Below are 17018 nucleotides of genomic sequence, written 5' to 3' on the forward strand. Positions count from 1 at the left end.
GGGGACGGTGAAAAAGGGCAAAGGGATTAAGAAGTACAAATGGATAGTTATAAAATAGACATGGAGATATAGAGTGTAGCATAAAGAAAATAGTTAATAATGTTGTAATAAATATGTAAGGGGGAAGAGGGGTGCTAGATTTAGTGGGGTGATCACTGTGAGTTATACTGATCTCTAATCACTATGCTGTACAACTGAAAGTAATATTATTGTATACCAATTATAATTGAAATAAAAACCTCACTGAATTGTACAATGTAAACATGAGCAACTAGTTGTCTATTATATTTCAACAAAGCCGGGGGAAAAAAGAAACTAAAACAAACAAAGAAATAAAGCCAATATTTCCTGAGTGCCTACCATGTACCTGGTACTGGCTTAAGCAATGAGAATACGACAGTTAAAAAAAAAAGAGAGAGAGACAAAAATCTCTTCCCTCGTGGAGCTTATATTCTAGCAGGAGAAGACAATAAACCAGTAAAATATATAGTTTAGTAGACAGTAATAAGTGCTAAGAAGATAATTAAATCAAGGAAGAAGGATAAGAAGTATTGGGGGAGGTTGCAATTTTACATAGGATTGCAAAGGGAGGCCTCTCTGAGGCATCCGACTAAAGGAAGGACCCCCCGCTTTGCTCACACACAGAGAAACTAGATAAGTATTTCCCCCCATGGCTGTAGTATCTAAAATTCACAATCTAGTAGAGGAGACAGGCACTCAAATAGATCATGATAATGTAATATGGTGAATGTAACATCAGAAGAGCTACAGGCAAGAGGGGGCAAGGAGGGTGCCTAACAATCCCAGCTAGTGTTTAGTAAAGACTTCCTGGATGTGATGCCTAAATCTAGTCTCACAAAGATGAATAGGGGTTAGCTACACTAAGAAGTAAGAGGGAAGATGGAGCAGAGAAGCCAGCATGTACTAAGGCCTAAGTGCAGAAGATGGCAGTAGCGTGATTAAGTGATCTACAAGAAGTTCTATTGCTCACGGTAAATGTGTAAGGATGTCAAGAGGCAAGGCAGGACAGGGACCAAGTACACAAATGCACATGACCACATTCACCTTGGCAGAAACTATTCGCTTGGACCTAGCTGCTCCCATATGGATGATAAAGAGTAGATGGAGTTGTCAGAAGAAAAAACTGATATGACCTGGAGGTCTATCACTTGGATGATGATAAATGGGGACATCATCCACTCAGAGAATACAGAAGAACTAGATTTGTGAATAGAGGTAATTATGAGCTGTTTTAGACACAGTGTTGCTTCTGAGGGGTCTGTAGGAAAGCCAGTAGACCTCTCACTTCAGAGGTCCCAAATATAGGTCTGTAACTCAGGAGAGAGGACTGACTAAAGAGATAAATTTGTTCTTCATCCACATAAATTTAGCAGTTGAGGGCATGACACTGAAGGAGATCATCCTATGAAAAAAAGACTTTTAAGGAACAATATTTGAAAGGCTTTCTATGGTCGAGCTTTTAAAGGGCTCTCTATCATTATAATGCTGGATAATATATACAACCCACATTTTTTAAGTTATAATTCAATGGTTTATAATATATTCAGAGTTGGGCACCACGATTCAGTTTTAGAACATTTTCATCCTCTGAATGAAACCCTGCAACTGTTAGCAGTCACTCATCATCTCCCCCTTTCCTCTCCTCCTCACAGCCCCTGATAATCACTAATTTACCTTCTACATATTCTGAGCCATTTTAATAAATGGAGTAATATACTATATGGTCTTTTGTGTCTCACTTCTTTCACTTAGCATAATGTTTTCAAGGTTCATTCATATTGTAGGATGTATCAGTAATTCATTCCTTTTTATGGTCATACAATATCCCATTGAATGGATATACCACCTTTTGTTTATGTATGCATTCATCAGTTAATGGACATCTGGGCTGTTTTCATCTTTTGGCTATTATGAATAGTGCTGCTATAAACATTTGTGTACAAGTTTCTGTGTGAAGATATGTTTTTATTTCTCTTGGGCATAAGCCTAGGAATGGAACTGCTGGGTCATATCGTGATTCCATGATTAACTTTTTGAGGAACCAGGAAACTGTTTACCACAATGGCTTCATCACTTTGAATTCCCACTAAAAAAGTATAAGGGTTCCATTTTCTTTACATCCTGACCAATACTCTTAATTCCCCCTGCTCTTTTTTTCAATAGTCATTCGAATAGGCATGAAGTGTTATCTTACCGTAGTTTCGATTGGCATTTCCCGAACAACTAATTGTGTTGAGAACCTTTTCATGTTTAATTGGCCAGTTGTACATCTTTGGAAAAATGTCTATTAAAATCCTTTGCTCATTTTTCAATTGAGTTATTTACCTTTTTATTGTTGAATACACACTGATTTGGAGTCTTCACTTTGATGCTACCCATGGGACCTTAGACAAGTCATTTAATCTTTCTCTAATCAGGTACCTCATATATAAATGGGGACGATAACAGTACCTATCCTATAGTATTGTGAGGATTACATGAGATAATGTTGGTGATCATTAAATGGTAGCTATTATTGTTCAAATTAATATTTATACATATTTTTAGACATATATGTTCAAGTGTGTGTGATGATGGTTTTCATTCTTATTGTTCCAAAACTTCTGTTTACATTGGCTTTATTTTAAAATTATGAACTATCAGAATTATCAAATTGGAAAACTTTCAATAATATTACTCCAATTTTAAAAAAGTTACGCTGAACACACAGTATAAATATATATATGTCTTATTGTTAAAGTGTACAGCTGAAACTTACTGGGTTTAATTAACCAATATTACCATAAAAAATAAATTAAAAGAAAACAGCTATGCAATTCTACAAACAAGAGCAATAAAATGTAGAGGGACATTTGTTAACATCATTGTTTATAATAGTAAAGTAATTAACTAAATAATCCAGATGTCCATCAGGAAGAAACTGTTTAACTTAAAAATGGACTACTGTGTAACTGTTAAAATGAGTAGCTCAAAATGTACCAATGTGAAATCATCTCTAACATAAAGTAAAAGAGCAAACTGAAGAATATTATGCATTCTATGATTCCAACTTATATAAAAAAGGTATATGTGCACTTATGTGTATATGCTCACATAGACTAAAAAAATCTGAACACTTAGAAATTTAACTGTGGTTATCTCTGGTGAATAGGGCTGTGAATGAAGTGAGAATGTCACTGTTATTATATTTTCTGGAGTTTAAAAAAGGTTTAACCACATATAAACTTTTCAATTAAAAAAATCCTGATTACTGATTGTCCATCAAATTTTTCTCAATCACATGTATCCTAGTTACATAACAATGCCAATAAAAGAGACTCTGAAGTAAAAGAAATCATTCCTATTGATTTTAGAATTAGGTAAAAACTGATGACCTAAATTTTAAGTTATTATAAAGTATACTTCAGTCCCTGTTTGACTGATATAACTTGAGTATTTCAAGACCACTCAAGGAATTAAAGCACAGGAGGGTTATCTTTAAATAGCTAAAAACTGATTTTGACCACGATAACTTCCAGAACAATGGCAGCATCTAAAATAGTTTTTATCAAGCTTACCTTTGACCAAACTCACCAAGATACCAGGTAAAAATCCAACCTTATAACAGTTCCTATGATCTACCAAATACATTTGTTTTCCTGTGAGTTTCCTATGGCTCTATTGCACTGTTATCTAATCGGCTCTAGAACAGTAATTGTAATATACTTATGTAACTACACAATTCAGTTTTCTAAGTATTAGTAACCCATAGACAATTCACTTAAAAAAATTTGATGGGAGGAAAAAGTGGGGCTTCAGTGAAAAAGAAGAGCTTCAGCTTTCATAATCAGCACTTTTAGCATATAATGTTATGCTTTGCTTTGTCTAAAGCATCCCAAAATATACAATCTCATTATTTAAAGTTACTGAGCATAATGGATTTTTAGTCTGATGCAGCAATTTGCATGAATTCATGTGACTGGAAATGTATGTATTTACCAAACAAAATGCCCTCCCTAGAGTAATGGAACTACCCAACTATAAGGCTTATTTTTCCTTTCAGTGCAGCTTTCTTATCTACAAGTTGACAAATATAAATCTAGTTGTTTTATATAGCTGGGTGGACCTCAAGTGCTTTAAAAGATATGATCTTGCAATCTTTAAGGCAGGCTAAATTTATTTTAAAATGTCTTTGACTTTATGTTTCAACACTGAATATATGCTTGTATATACTGGTTTGATTTGTAATATTTTTATCTAAAAAAAAATCAATAGCAAAGTTGGTGACTGTGGAGATTAATGGTATACTCTTAACATAAGAGTTAATCGACTCCATCATGGAGACAGAAAGTAGAGTGGTGGTTGATAGGGATTAGGGGAAGGGAGAATGGAGAATCATTATTTAATTGGTACAGAGTTTCAGTTGTGCAAGTTGAAAAGAGTTCTGGAAGTGGATGGTAGTGATGGTTTACAAGAGAGTGAAGGCACTTAATGCCACAGAACCATGCCCTTAAAAGTAGTGAAGATGGTAAATTTTTGTTATGCGTATTTTACCACAACTAAAAAACAACGAACAAAACAAAAACCCCAAATTGGCTTGTTTCTAAAATATTTTTTTAAAAGTTGATGGGCTCCCTGCAACGAGTCTTGAACCAAGGATAACCATGATTCCAATTTGCTGCATCTGAGGTCCATTAAGAACAGAAACAGAGTGTAGACAGGAGCAGCTTGTCTGGATAAACTTCCTCCTCTGCTTGTAACTAGCTTTATGATTTGAGTAAATCATTTAAACTCTCTGATCCTCAGGTTTCCTTATCTGTAAAATGCAGAAATTAACAGTACCTATCTTCACCAGGTTTTTTTTTCCTGAGGATTTACTGAGAGAATACCTTTTAGAGTACACATTAAACTCAATAATCCTTAGCTATTACTAGCAACCACATGGCTATACAAAGTTGATTTTCCAAAATAAAGAGAGATACATTTGTTCCCATTTTGGCAAAGGTGTAAGAGGACAAGTGGATTGTGTGGCTGTATGCCAACACTCCTGCTGATTCCAAGTGTTCTCCCCAACAGCTGAACAATTAAGGGGATATTTGGGCCCCTAGGTTGAATCCAGGCTTTCTTAAAAAGTGCTTCTGAGAAGGTCTGCAAGAGAAATCCCCAAGGAAATTAACTGTTCAAAATGCAGAGCTCTGCTCCAAGCCAAACCTAGTGAATCCCAAACTCTGGGGGTAAGACTTGGAAGTCACATCCACACTGGCTGCAAGCAGACAACATGAGGGGAATTGGAGGGTAAGAAAGGAGAGGAAAGGGAAATTGAAGTGGATCTGGCTCCACAGTAAGTCTTGCTGATTTCTCTTGCTTTAACTTTATTAGATGGTGCATGGATCTTGACATCTATTTCCATGCCTAGCCAAATGCCTTGTCTATTTTTTTCCTTCTTCTACCACCCTTCTCCTCTCAATCTCATTCTTTGATGGTAAAGCATACCAGACAAATTTACAAATCAATCCTCTTGCCATCATACCATTTTCATTACCCATTCATTTATTTCCATTGTGGGAAAAGATAAAACAAATGTCATGTTCTCGGAATAAACTTACATGAACTTAGGTATTATAATACCTATTTCTAGAATCTACCTGGTTTCTCACCTGGCCACTTAAATCTTGGTATTGCTCTTCTCATGCTCTTTAGCCAAGAAACGGAAAGTGCCTTTGAAGACCCTTCTTCAGGATAAGCAAGATAGCAACCAGGCATTCTTTTGAGAACAGTAACAATAATCCTGGAACATTATTAACGTGGAGAGCACCCTGGCCTTTTAGGAGGTGTGAAGTTTTCTCAAGGGACAGATAGACAAGGTTGGAAAATGAAAAAAGGAAAAGTCAAACTGTTTCTGAAATTTTTTTGAGAAGTACTTCTAGCTGATTTTTCTAAGTTGAACAGCAGCCTTATACATTTTACCTGACAAGAAAATGTATTACTTCATCTGCAGTATCAAGAACTGGCAAAAGAGTGAAACTATTGACCATCAGCCACTAAATCCTTCTATAGCAGAGAGTAGGGTATTGACTATAACAGAGACTATAGTTTACACTATAACAGAGAGTAGGGTAATCTGGAGAAAGAAACAACAACAAAATATAGCCTTGAACCACACTCCCCATCAAAAAAAAAAAAAAAACCTTACTAGAAAAGTTATTGATAAAGTTATCAATTGGAAGAAAATGCCACAATCACTTCTCTAACAAGTAAACAGAAACAGAAGTGGTGTTCCCCCCTGCCTCCAAATGATTACATATAAGTGATCTAAGTGAAAACCATTATCTCCAGAAGCGCCCTCCCAGCGATACTAATGTTCAAGTGTTCTTTCCAAATAAAGCAGTACCTGAGGCAGTAAGTGCAGTTCAAATTCCTAATACAACAGATCTATTTTACAAAAAATCTTCTAAGTTGTAAGTGATAACCCATTTGCATCCTTAGCTTTAAAGCAGAGATAATAATATTACCAACCTCAAAGGATCTATGAGAGTACTCTTAAGGGATAACTGTATAAAGCAATTTAAACAGCACCTAGCATTTGCTAGGGAAACTAAAAATGTTAGCTGCTGTTATTGCTGCTGTTAGTTTTAAGAAATAGTTATATGCAATAAGGTTTTACACAACCAAACATTCTAGATGAATCTTGGTAATTTGCTGAAATGGAAAGTTGACTTTAAAAACCAAAATGTAGTAAGAGAGTTCTTTAAAGCAGACAAGAAACACTAGCGGGTGAGCTATGCCCTATCTATATGCCATATGCAAGACTCGGCAGTACTAAAGTGCATGAGGCTCGAACAAAATACTATTTCTCCCCTGGAGAAGCTGACATACTAATAAAGGAAAAAAGACAAACACTGACTCCGTCATACCTACACATGTGAAACCAGACATCATGCATCTGTGTTCCTTTCTGCCCACTTACCAGTGACCAGCAATGATTCCCTAAATGGCTGAGGCTCCATTGCTGCTGTCTCAGACCCAATTCATCCAGAGTCCCTGGTCTGGGTCTCTGTAAGCTCCATGGGTCCGGTGTGTTACCAACTATTGGACATTCCTGTACTGGTGTTCTTCCACATAAGTGCTTCTTTAATTGTTTATACTTGGAGATTCTTTTAGTAACTCATAGGGAAGTTAGGAAATAGCAATTAACGTTAATGACCAATAGTATTGTAAAAGATACAACTTATCACTGAGCCAGGCACAAGGCAAAAATATTTAAGGCAGCAGCCATAAGCTAAATAATACATGTGGCTGAGAAGAGATATGTCAATACGAAAACAATCTCCTTATTTGTGGCTCGCTGAGAGCCATTAACCAAGCTGCCACCCATTAGCCAAAAGATATATACACCTAATGTCAACAGAGTTAGAGCCCAGAATAAAAGCAGCTATGGGAAGGAGGAATGAAGAACTTAACTGATTAGAGTCCAGTGAGACAATGGGTAACATACTTCCACAAATGAACAATGCTCCATAGATGCCTTGCAAAAACCCAGTTTGCAATTGAGAACGTATTATCTTTCTTAATGAGCAATAACAATGGTAAAAAGAGCAGTTCTAGTCAGACTGCTTGAGTTTGAACCCTTGCCCTACCCCTTTTCAAACTTTATGACCTTAACTTGTTTAACTTCTCTAAGCTTCAGCTTCCTGACTTGTAAAATGAAAATATGACGAGTCAGTAAATAATGCATAGACAGGGCTGAGCACAGTGCCTAGCACATAGTTGGTGCTTGATAATTATTAGTTGTTACTATGGAAACAATAAAAATGATGCATAGATAGCCAGAAAAGCTCACAAAGGCCTATGTCACCAATAATGTGGTCAAAATATCCAACATATACAAAGAAAAAATAATAAAACTAAATACTGGAAATGTTAGTTACTGACAGAAAATAAATTTAACTTAAAAAAAACTGAAATTGGAAGGAATACATAAGGAAACGCAAGCTTGATCATATGATTGAGTACATAATTTCTGAGTCAATTCTGAAGAAAATCTGATACACCCTGAAAGAGCTTTAAAGATCGATTACGTAGATTCATTCAGTAAACATTTACTAAGCACCTACTATACATTATGCAATCTGTTAGGTGCCAGAGACAATGATAAATGTTAATAAAAGAAGCACGTGTAAAATGTCATAATAGGCACAGAACAGAGATAGGAGGAATTCGTTCTGTCTCAGGTATGTCAGGGAGAAGAGATCCAGGACAGCTTCATAGCAGAAATGACATGAGTTGGGAAGAGAGGGAACTCCAAAAAGCAGGAGTAAATGCCTAGAGGTACATGGCAAACACCAAGAGGCATCTGAGGTATTTGGGAGCCTGTGAATAATCCAGCATTGCCAGAGACTGGGGAATTAGAGGGAGAAGTAGTCACAGAAAGGAGCTGCAAAGGTAGCCCTGACAAAACCTATGAGTGAATTTCAGCATCCCTAGGCTTTTAGCATAGAGGTAACTGAATATGACAAAACTGATGTTTTAAAAAAGTACCCTTGTGATAAAGAAATGTGAGGAAATAACTACTTTAATATTTGTTTTGGAAGAAGAAAGGGTTTATGATTGGGACAGAGCACGGGAAGGGACTTCTGGGGTGGTTGACAACGTTCTATTTCTTGATCTGGATGGAGATTTTAGGTATGTGTGCCTTGTAATATTGTATTAAACTATACGTGATTTTTTTTTTTTTATCCACGTGTCATTTTACAAAAATAAAAAAGCAAAAAAGAGAGGAAAAAAGTACCCTCTTGTTAGGCTGTGTACACAGATGGGAGTGGAGGAAGAGACAGAACTAGAAGGAAGATAAGGATAGAAGTTATCGCCTCGAGATGCAAGATGATGAGGATCAGGCCCAGGTCAAGGACAGGGGGGATGAGGAAGAAATAAACTCACTTGAGAAATATCTTGAGAGTTGACTGCCAGAGGCTTAGAGAAGACACAGAGAAGTGAGTTCAGATTTGGACATATTGAGTATAAAAGATGCCTATGGGACTTCAAATAGTAGTTTCCTTTTTTTTAATTTATGGCTTTCCTTTGCCTTGGTACACACCTATCAAAGGTAATCTATTTCCTATTGGTCATAATTCAATTCATGTTTTTGGCTTTCAAATAGAGAAGTGAGATGGGAGTAGTTCTTAATTTAATGGCGAGACCTGGAAAAGAAAGGAGGAAAATGGTTAAGAGACATATGTGTAAAAACATGTGAAAGAGCAGCTCTGGCAAAATTAATGACTCTGTTAGTAGTGAAAAACAGAAGTAAATGGATAATATCCCAAATGAACTATTCCATTAAAATGCAAGGAAGGATATGGAAGGCAAGAGCTATTGGGTAAAAGAGCTTCCCAATCTGATAAAAACATCAAGAGGGAAATGCATTGTGCACCTATCTTATTTTCACATGTCTGGGACTTTCTTAAGTTAGGTATTACAACCTAAAGGAGAATTTTAATGGCAATTTGAAGGTAAGAAATATAGATCAATGAGAAAGAAAAGAAAAGGTATTCCACACCAGGTCAGAGCACAGTGGAGGAGGAAGTAATTTTGTTTATGCATAAGGCAAAATCAACTGTCCTCACTTGAGAAAAGACATGGATATCAGCAACTATGTATGTTAATTATAGAATGGGCCACAGTAGCCTAAATCCCTGTAAGTCCCTTTCTGCTTTAACACAGAACAGGAACTCACCAAATGCATGAACAACCAACTTTGATAATACTAGAAATATTAAGATTTAACCCACAGACCCAAAGTCTAAGCCTCAGCATGCATTACCTGGTTGAATCCTCATAGCAAGTCCACGATATAGGTAACTTTATTCATCTCCACATTACAATGAAGAAAACTTGCATCTCTTCAAGTGGCAACTCTGGAGAAATGAGACATGAAGAAGACTGCACAGGACAGACTCGGGTCTGGGTAAAAAGAAATGCCTGCCTCATATATGGTCCAACCCAGGTCACCAGGGTATAACATTACATAGAGATCAGGGGTGAAATCACTAGTTGCTGATGGAGTGATTTTGTCAGGCCTTATTCTCAATGTGTCTCTCTCACCTGGCAACACGTGGCAGTGGTAGGTGGTTGGCAGTGATACTGAGACTTTGAATCCTGGCCAGCTGTTTCTTTCTATCAAAAATATGATCGACATCTGGCAGAGTCAGCAAACGTTGAGATGAATGGATCTCCACTAATTCATATGTTACAAATTGTGTTATCAAAATTGGTCAAATTCCATTATAGTTCAGCTGCACTTAACACTGAACACACATGAGCCATTAGCTAGGACTTTGAAATCTCTTTGCTGTATGGAAATTTCTATTCTGGTAGTAGTTGTATGAGATTTGATCTTTATCACACTTTTCCTGGCAACAGTAAAATTCCATTTCCATCAACTCTGTTTCCTCTCAGGAAAGAAGTCTCTCAGGAAATACTCAAAACATTGTTCTCAACAAAGTTCTCAAATATGAATCATTTTCAAGTGCCAGGAAGACACTCCCTCTCTCACTGTTTTGCATCATAGTACATTCCCTAAAATGACAGTTTTGGGGTATGACATACTTGAAAAAAAAGAAAAAACACAGTATATTCTTCATTTTTCCCCCTCTATGACTTTGCTCAAGAAGTTCATTCTGCTTCAACTATATTCTCTCTTCTATCTGTCCAAGTCCTACCAACTCATTCATTCAATAAATATTTCCTGAGCACCTACTAGTTTGTGGTCCTATAATAGGTGGCAGGGGTTCAAGTAAGTGTATTAAGGAATTAATCAGGCAAAGATTAGGGGATGATCATTATAGGCAGTGGGACCATCATGTGACATGCTGAGAATTTCCTTCAAGAAAAAGCTTCCCAGAAGAGGAAACATTTAAAAGTGGCCCTTATAAGGATAACTAGTAGGAATTAAATGGAAGAGGAAAGGCATTTATGGAGGCTAAGAGGAAAGCCAACTACAAGGACCACAATTGAGCTGCTGCCTCAGAAATTCATCCTAATGTTTATGCTGAAGCCATGACTCCAATGGGCTATACCTACCTGATCAATGCCTGAGTATAGCAGGGACAGGATTCCACTGACTGCTGACTTTGGACTCCCCCAAGGCTTTTCTGAACCTTCCTTTAACGGCACAGTAGTCTAGAAAGCTTCTGCCTAAGCTACTCTCTCTCCTCTTCACTAGGGGTCAGGCTTGCATCATGGACTAATGGTATACCTACATTTTGATCTCGCTCCCCACTATCTCCTACATAGGTGGTTTCCCTTGATGAAATCCGTGCCAGTTTAATCCTAAATTTGTTTCTCAGGGAACCCAGATTAACACAGCAGTCTAGACAGAGGGCCCAGCATGAGTAAACACCCAGAGGTACAAAAAGTCATGAGGTCCTCTGAGCATCCTAAGGAGTAGTGTGTGCCTCGAGTTTGCTGTGGAGGTATAGGTATAGAGGGAGAAGGAGCTGAGCCAAATCAGAGAAGCCTTGTATGTCTGGTGAAGAAACTTGGACTTGGTCCTCTGAGAAAGAGAGTACCATCTGAATTTTTTAAGCAAGGAAAGGACAAATGTTTTCAAAACACTGTTCTGCTTGCAGAATGGAACATAGACTGGATGGAGGAAGTAAATGTATGTATCCTTCCATCTTGGCTGCTAGCTTGTGAGTTCCTAAAGAGTAGAATCATATTTTTTTATTTATTTTGCTTTAATCTCTATGCCCCTATAATGCTTATAATAATGTTTAACACGAAGTAGCTACGCAAGAGGCCCCACCATATCTATCAGGCTGGGCCTCAACTCACTGCCCAACATTTTAATTAAAATCACCCAAAAATTTAATAACCAACCTTTGAACATTACTGCTGGGACACTGAACTCTCTGTGTAGCCAATCTAGAATGAGAAAGTTATAGGCATGAAGGGTAGAAGTTATTCCCAACATGTTATCTTCCACCAACTAGTTATTTCATGAACTCTCGTTGAAGCCGGGCATCTATTCACATTTGTTGATCCTAACTGTGGAGACAAAGGTAGTCATTAGACAGTTTTTGAATGTGTATGAGATCAATGAAGTTTAGAGAGCCAGACCAGGCCCAAGGCCCAGAGGTCTTATGCACGGCACTGGACAACAATCAGAATTGGGTTTTGGATTTTGGTACAATATACAATGGTGATCTTTGGGAAAACATATCTCTAAGGTCTATTTTTTTTTCCATCATAAAGTTTATACTTTAAAAATAATACCTACCCTAATTTATAAAATGAGATGATGTCAATGTACTTTGAAAACAGTAAAATATAAAATATTGCACTGTCACTTAAAAATCTGTTAAGAGGGTAGATCTCAAGTTAAGAGTCCTTACCACATACACAAAAATAAAACATAAGGGCAGGAGGAGACTTTTGGAGGTGATTGATATATAAATATATATTACCCTGATGGTGGTGATGATTTCAAGAAGGCATGCATATGTTCAAACTCATCAAATTGTATACATTAAATATGTGCATTATTTTGCAAAAACACTCACACCTCAATAAAGCTGTTTAAAAAAAGAAGACTAGTGACTGCTAATTCTGACTTGCAACAATATCAAGGGATGTTGTGATACTGTCCAAAAATTCTCAAAATACAATTGATTTTCCTTTACTTCCATCTGTCAAATAGCACTTTTAGTTGAAAGGGTACTGCTATGGAATGAAATAGTAAAGAGAATCAATTCCTAGAAGGCTATGCATTACTGGAGCTGGAGTCAACAGCCCTCCTGTGGTCCTAGGCACTGAAAGGTCATTCAATGAAGGCCTGCTGCCCTTTCTCAGACACAACTTTTTTTCTCATTGTTATTTCCAACTTGACTGATGAAACGCAGAAGCTCTAGGGGCCCTACTTATGATAACCAAAATAACCTTACTGAAAAAGGCCATCATTACCTCCAAATAGCCTGAAGTGGTTTGTGTCAGTTAGAGAAGAGAATTATGATGACTCAGAAACTGTCAGATTAGATAGGCATGAGCTAAGGGACTAAAGCTAGCTATCAATGGTTGGTTGCCCATGTAAAATGAAAATGGCATCCCGGTTCTCTGGGCTGAGACAACTATTTCTAGACCCCCCCACAACACACACACACACACACACACACACACACACACACACACACACACACACTCTCTCTCTCTCTCTCTCTCTCTCTTTCTCTCTCTCTCTCTCATTTCTAAAGCCTAAAGCATTCTGCAGAACTTTTAAAATCTTCCAATTTGCAAATTGATTTAGTAAATTGGTATTGTTTTGACTCACGAAGGACACTAGTAAAAAGTAGAGGAAACTAAGTTCATTTTTCTAAAAAGGAACTTGCTCTAGGCTATTTTGGCAAAAGAATTAAACATACTGTAGAAATCATTCTAAATTACATCTGGCATTTTCCAAATCCAAATTAATTATTTCCAGTTATAAAGTACATTTAATAGTAAGAAACCAATAATTATGATAGAAATGGACACTATTATATTGCACACATTCTATGTACAAGGCACTTTACAAATGTCTATTCTTCATAACCTATGTTAATATTCTACATTTGAAATTTTTAAAAAATGAGTCTCAGTGAGACAAATGTGCCACAAATCAAGTAAATGGCAGAGCTGAGATACAAACCAAGTTATCTAAAAGCCCAGATTCTTAGATGGCAATGAAAGGCGGGTGGTAAAGTGGCTTTCCCTTTCCTAATCTCAATCTCTTCCCTATCCTCCCTGTCCCTGTCCCTGTTGTTCTTCCTCCCTCCCACTCAGATACATTCTCTCATTCATTTCCACAGAAAGGCGATACAATGTAGTGGGCTGACCATGGGGTTTGATAAACAAACCTGCACTTAAGTTGTGACCTTGCAAGACTTCAGTGGTACAAATTACGTGATGGACCTCCATTACCCATTATTTTTGATTAAATAAACATACACACTGCCTAGTACATAGACACTTGCTGTATTTATGCCTTTCCCTTTGCTCTCTTTTGATAGCCTGAAGATCAAATGAAGATGAAGTAAAAGTACTCTAACAAGGATGGAAGTGGTCCTTTCTACTAACCTACAAAACACATATATGGTTAAGTAATCGTAAACAACTTTGTGGCATCTAACCATGATTTTTATCCATAAAATATAAGGGAATAATATATAATGGTCACATGGGATTTAGCCTACAAATGCAAGCTTGGTTCAACATTCATAACTCAAACAATGTCATTCACAATATCAATAGCCTAAGGAAGAAAATCCATATGAATATTTATATAGATGCAAAGAGTGTGACATTCATTCAATAGCCATCTATGATTTTTAAAAATACTCAGCTAATTAGAAATAGAAAGAAACTTTCTCAGCCTAATAAAGAACATCTATTAAAAAAAACTCACAGCTAACTCATACTTAATGATAAAAAATTGATTTTCCCCTATAATCAGGAATAAGGCAAGGAATCTGCTCTTACCACTTCTATATAACATCATACCAGATGGAAGTCCTAACTAATGCAGTAAGAGAAAGAAAAAAACATAAAATTGGAGAGGAAAAATAAAACTTTTTTTTTTCTTCACTGAAGGCATAGTTATAAAAGCAGAAAGTCCAAAAAGCATCTACAAAAAACTACTAGACCTAATAAGTGACTTCAGCAAGGTCGTTAAATAGAAGGTCACTATACAAAAACCAATTATAGTTTTACATACAAGCACGGAGCAACTGGGGGCTGAAATTTTATAGGCATCATTTATAATAACATCAACGTATATGTGATACTCAAGGATCAATCTAACGAAGTATTGCAAGATTTATATGTTGAAAATTATGAAAAACACTGATGAGAAAAACCAAAGAAAATGTAATCAAAGAGATAAACTGTGTTCATGAATCAAAGGACTCAACATCATCAATACTGCAGTTCTCTCCCATATTAATCTATAGATTCAATTCCACCCAAAATAAAATCCGAGCAGGTTTCTCTCTTAAAAAATTGCAAGGTGGTTCTAAAAGTCATATGGGGAAACAAATAATCTAGGATAACTAAAAAAAATCAAGAAAAGAAAAAGTTGGAGGGCTCAAACCAACTGATTTCAAGACTTAGTATAAAGCTATACTATACAAGACAGTGTGATACTGGCAAAAGGATAAACACATAGTCAACAGAACAGAGCAGAACAGAAATTGATCCATGCATACATATGGTCAATCGATCTTTGATAAAGTGGCAAAGTTAATTCAGTAGACAAAGGACAGTCTATTAGTCTTTCAACAAATGGTGCTTCAACAATAGAACATATCTATATTAAAAAATGAACCTCAACCCAAACAGTGCTCTTTATACATAACTTGAATTTGATCAAAGACTGAAATATTTCTTACATAGGACAGAAGAAGCATGAACCATAAAAGAAAAAAATATTGATAAATTGAATTTCATCAAAATTGAAAACTTTTGCTCTTTGGAAGACAATAAGAAAATAAAAATAAATAAGAAAACACGCCTATCAACAGACGATTGAATAAAAAAGTTAGGGTTCATATATACAATGGAATATTACTCAGCCATTAAAAAAATGAAATCCTACCATTCACAACTACATGGATAGACCTAGAGGTAGGTTATTATGCTGAGTGAAATAAGTCAGACAGAGAAAGATAAATACCATATGATTTCACTTATATGCAGAATCTAAGGAACAAAAAGAACTAACTGAAAACAGACTCACAAATCAGAGGATGATCTGGTGACGGCCAGAGGGGAGGAGAGTTGGGGGATTGAGAGAAAAGGGTTAAGGGTTGAGGAAGTACAAATTAGTAGTTGACAGATGGTTATGGGGTTGCGGAGTACAACATAAGGAATGCAGTTAGCATTAATGTAATGGCTAGGTGAAGAGCCAGAGGAGAGAAAGAGCAATTAGGGGGATCATTTCATAAACTATATAAATGTCTAAACAATATACTGTATACTTGAAACTAATAATAAAATAACATTAAAAAAAGAAAACAAGACATAGACTGGGAAAAATATTTGTAAAACACATGTGACAAAAGGCTGATAACCAGAATACATAAAGAACCCTCAAAATTGTGTCTGTGTGTGTGTGTGTGTGTGTGTACACAGACACAAAACTGTCTATTTAAAACCTTGCCCAATTAAAAACCATTAACAGACACTTGCTCAAAATCATTAGTCATTAGGAAAAATGCAGAATAAAATTACAATGAGATTACCACTAACCAACTACTAAAATGGCTAAAATTTTAAAAGACAATAACAATGTTGGCAAAGATAATGAAGCAACTGGAGCCTTATATATTGCTGATAGGAATCAAAACTGAGTCACTTTGAAAAGTCTGATAATTTCTTATAAAGTTAAACACTTATAAAAAAACAAGCCATCCCGCTCCTTGGTATTTACCTAAGAGAAATAAAGATACATGTCCACACAAACATCTGAATATAAATGTTTAGAGCAATTTTATTCATAATCAACTGTTGAATGGATAAACAAAGTGTAGTACATTCATATAGTGGAATTTTACTCAGCAATAAAAGGCAGCAAACTTTGAATGCATGCAATGACATACATGACTCTAAAAAGCATTACGCTAAGTGAAATACACCAGACTCAAAAGGTTATACGTTTTGATCCCATTTATATGAAGTTTTGAAAATGACAAAACTATAGAGACAGATATCAGATCAGTAGGTTGCCAGGGGTTGGTAGTATAGGGAAGGGATTGACTACAAAGGAGCATGTGAGAACATTTTACATGACAGAAAATTCTATTATCTTGATTCCAGTAGTGGCTACAAGCTATATATAATTTTGTCAAATTCACGGACTTGTACATACTAAAAAAAGGAAAATTTTACTGTATGTAAATTATACCTCAATAAATCTGAAAAAATGCACAACACTTCAAAATAGGCCAACTATTTTATGCAGAGATCTACGACTAATCTGAACTAAAAGTGCT

At 36.2% G+C, this 17018-nt stretch overlaps 1 protein-coding gene and 1 non-coding gene across 3 annotated transcripts in view; one reads left to right on the forward strand and one right to left on the reverse strand.

Annotated features, from left to right (window-relative positions):
• Window positions 1-17018, reverse strand: part of ATP11C (ATPase phospholipid transporting 11C) — a 167438-nt gene that overhangs the window by 123037 nt on the left and 27383 nt on the right. The window lies entirely within an intron of this gene.
• Window positions 14041-14170, forward strand: LOC111730531. The gene has a single exon (XR_002776728.1). It is a non-coding gene; the product is annotated as a U6atac minor spliceosomal RNA (small nuclear RNA).

Source organism: Pteropus vampyrus, unplaced genomic scaffold (assembly GCF_000151845.1).
Source record: "Pteropus vampyrus isolate Shadow unplaced genomic scaffold, Pvam_2.0 Scaffold318, whole genome shotgun sequence".
Taxonomy (NCBI): domain Eukaryota; kingdom Metazoa; phylum Chordata; class Mammalia; order Chiroptera; family Pteropodidae; genus Pteropus; species Pteropus vampyrus.